Source organism: Cebus imitator, unplaced genomic scaffold (assembly GCF_001604975.1).
Source record: "Cebus imitator isolate Cc_AM_T3 unplaced genomic scaffold, Cebus_imitator-1.0 Scaffold76, whole genome shotgun sequence".
Taxonomy (NCBI): domain Eukaryota; kingdom Metazoa; phylum Chordata; class Mammalia; order Primates; family Cebidae; genus Cebus; species Cebus imitator.
In genome coordinates, this window is record NW_016107391.1 from 12824162 (window position 1) to 12828465 (window position 4304).

Genomic DNA, 4304 nt, shown 5'->3' on the forward strand with positions numbered 1-4304 from the left:
AAAAGAAAGCGAGAAAGTTCTCAAAGATCTAAAATTGACACCCTAACATCACAATGAAAAGAACTAGAGAAGCAAGAGCAAACAAACTGAAAATCTAGCAGAAGACAAGAAATAATTATGATCAAAATAGAACTGAAGGAGCTATAGACACGAAAAAGCCTTCAAAAATCAATGAATCCAGGAGCTGTTTTGTTGAAAAGATTAACAAATAGACCACTGGCCAGACTAATAAAGAAGAAAAGATAAACAAATCAAATAGATACAATAAAAAAATGATAAAGGGGAGATCACCATTGACCCACAGGAATACAAACTACCATTAAAAAATACTATAAACACCTATGCCAAAATAAACTAGAAAATCTCCAAGAAATGGACAAATTCTTGGACATATACACCCACCCAAGACGAACAGGAAGAAGTCAAGTCCCTGAATAGACCAATAACAAGTTCTGAAATTGAGGCAGTAAGTAATAGTCTACCAACCAATAAAAGTCCAGGACCAGGCGGATTCACAGCTGACTTCCACCAGTGGTAAAGAAGAAGCTGGTACAATTCCTTCTGAAACTATTCCAAACAACAGAAAAAGAGGGACTCCTCCCTAACTCATTTTATGAGGGCAGCATCAACCTGATACCAAAATCTGGCAGAGACACAACAAAAAAAGAGAAAATTTCAGGCCAATATCCCTGATGAACATCAATGCAAAAATCCTCAGTAAAATACTGGCAAACCGAATCCAGCAGCAGATAAAAAAGCTTATCCACCACAGTCAAGTCGGCTTCATCCCTGGGAATCAAGGCTGGTTCAACATACCCAAATCAATAAACATAATCCATCACATATAAATAACCAATGACAAAAACCATATGAGTATCTCAATAGACACAGAAAAGGACTTCAAAAAAGTCAACATTCCTTCATTCTGTCATTATTTTATAAGTGTATAGTTGAATTTTCCACAGGCTAAATAGTATCCATTGCCATAATTGTTCTGATGGTCACTGGAATTTGTGTTGTGTATTATTATGTCTTCCAAGATTTTCTAAAGTAAGCTCTTTGGCGTCTTTATTAATTTTTAAGTGTATAAAGTGGTCCTGAAACCAAAACACTTGACAACTACTGGAATAGGGTATTATTGATATAAGATCACTCATTTCTACTTCTTTAAGCCATAGAATGGTCCACTTTTAATGGACTTACTTCAGGTATATCCCAAATGCCAACAATTTTCAAATTACACCCTTTCTTTGTATCAAATATATTGAATATGTGCCGCAGTGTTCTCCCACACAAGTCTTTCTAAGACCAGCAGGGTAGTTTCCTTTTAGCCTAGAACTTGGATTTTTATTCTCTTTTACCTAAAAAGATTTATTCCTATCAGAAGATTTATATGTCACTATATGTGAGTAATGTAATATGTAAATATATGTACAAAATATTTATATATGTAAATTATATGCATGGATGGTTTTATACTCTCTTTATAGTTTTAAACTAAAATCTTTCTGGCCAGGCAGGTTGGCTCATACCTGTAATCCCATCACTTACAGAGACCAAGGTGGGCAGATCACCTGAGGTCAGGAGTTAGAGATAAGCATGGCCAACATGGTGAAACCTCATCTCTACTAAAAAGATAAAAAGTAGCTAGACATGGTGGTACATGCCTGTAATCTCAGCCACTTGGGAGGCTGAGGCAGGAGAATTGCTTGAACCTTGGAGACAGAGTTTGCAGTAAGCCAAGATCATACCACTGCACTGCTGCCTGGATGACAGAGAGAGGCTCCATTGCAAAAAAATAAATAAATAAATAAAATAAAATAAAAATAAAATCTTCTTGTTAAAAACTAACCATTCTTGTAGTAGACTACATACAAAAGCATTGAATTTCTATAGATATTTCAGCTGTATAATACTTAAACATTTATATTTTATAAAATGATAGTTGATTTAGAGACATACAAATAAACTATTTATTAGAAAATAAAATCTCAAATTTTAAATGCATTTTTAATCCAAAATAAACCATAATAGGTAGTGACTGAGAAACTATCAGAGCTATCATTTGCCATGTACTTTGAAAGTAAACAGTCAACAGTCACCATTCAATTATAGTTTAATAGTAAAAAAAAATTAGCTCCACATCTTAGTTTTGGATTCCCTTTGGACTTCCTATATTTTAGCAAACCTTATAAAAAGCAGGAAGAAAAAAAAAGAACTATATTAATAACATAAAATTAATCTGTGAAGTTGACTTCTGGTATTTCGATTCCATATGCCTTTTATGTGTACCAAAATGTTTCCTGTTTTTTACTTAGAAATCACTTCTCTCCTTGACTACAGGACCTACCCATTACTTTATCCCACATTTTCAGAGGCAAAGCATAACTCAAGAACTTGTAAAAACCCAGCTTCTTATTCACAGACTTTCTACCACTTTAAAAGTTACCTGCTAATGCCAGATGTACTTCAAAACTGCTGAAAGTGGGTCACAATAAAAAATCATGGGTCAATACAAAAATATTTAGGAATTATGAAAAAATAGTTTACAGCTTTTATAATGACCACTTTAAGTATAATTTTAAAATCAGCTTTGTTTTATGATATTCAAGCACTATACAATAGTTGAAACTTACTTCCAAGTCCTTTTCCACTGGCTTTTCATTTTGTTAGTGTTAATACACAGAATAGAAATAGCAGGCATGATTTAGATAGAACTTAAACAGAATGTACACAGGTGCCAAGTGCCTATATCTTAGAAAAAGCACAGAAAATTTAAACATATCCTACTTTGTATCTTTTACCTCAGTACAATAAAGTAAACAAAGTTTCTATACCTACATTGTACAATGGTTTCAGTCTTTCTTGCATGTTTCAGGGTACCCACCAAGCCAAAATCCTATTCCTTAAACTTTCATACACATTGCCTGCTGAACAGTTGGACCCACGTGTTCAAGTTCATACCTTCCTGATAAAACCCAAATAGACCAAGGATAAACACCTCACTTAGCATGTTCTATAAGTGGGGAAGGGTCAATTACATATTTTATTCCAAGAATTTTAGCTAAAGGAAACAAGAAGTCTGACAAATGAAAACAAACAGTCAAGCTTATTAAGTTTTTGTCAAGTTTGCTGAAGAACAGATAGTTGTGGCTATGCAGTCTTATTTAATTTGACAAAAGCAATGGGGAAACAATTTCCTATTTAATAAATGATGCTGGGAGCTCTGGTTAGCCATATGCAAAAAAACTAGACCCCTTTCTTACACCATATTCAAAATAGATTGAAGCCTTAAAAGTAAAACCCAAAACTATAAAAATCCTAGAAGAAAATCTAGGCAATACCATTCAGGACATAGGCACAGGAAAAGATGAAGAACACCAGAAGCAATTGCAACAAAAGATTGACAAATGGTTTCTAATTATAATAAAGAGCTTCTACACAGCAAAAGAAACCGTCATCTGATAAGCAACTTCAGCAAAGTCTCAGGACATAAACTCAATGTGCAAAAGTCACAGGCATTCCTGCATACCAATAACAGACAAACAGAGAGCCAAATCATGAGTGAAACCCCATTCACAACTATACAAGAGAATAAAATACCTAGGATTACAACTAGCAAGGGATGTGAAGGACCTCTTCAAGGAGAACTAGGAACCGCTGCTCAAGGAAATAAGACAGGACACAAACAGATGGAAAAAACATTCCATGCTCATAATTAGGAAAAATCAGTATCATGAAAATGGCCATACTGCCCAAATTAATTTATAGATTCAGTGCTATCCCCATCAAGCTACCATTGACTTTCTTCACAGAACTGGAAAAAAAAAAACAACTTAAACTTCATATGGAACCAAAAGAGAGCCTGTATTGCCAAGATGATCCTAAGCAAAACAAAACAAAACAACAAAAACCAAAGAAAACAAAGCTGGAGGCATTACAATACTTGACTTCAAAACATCAAACCATACTAAAAGTCTACAGTAATCAAAACAGCATGGTACTGGTACCAAAACAGAGATACAGACCAATGAAACAGAAGAGAGGCCTCAGAAATAATGCCACATATTTACAACAATCTGATCTTTGACAAATCAGAAAAAAAACAAGCAATGAGGAAGGATTCCCTATTTAATAAATGGCATTGGGAAAACTGGCTAGCCATATGCAGAAAGCTGAAACTGGATCCCTTCCTTACACCTTATACAAAAATTGACTCCAGATGGATTAAAGATTTAAACATAAGACCTAGCACCATAAAAACCCTAGAAGAAAACCTGGGCATAGGCATGGGCAAGGACTTC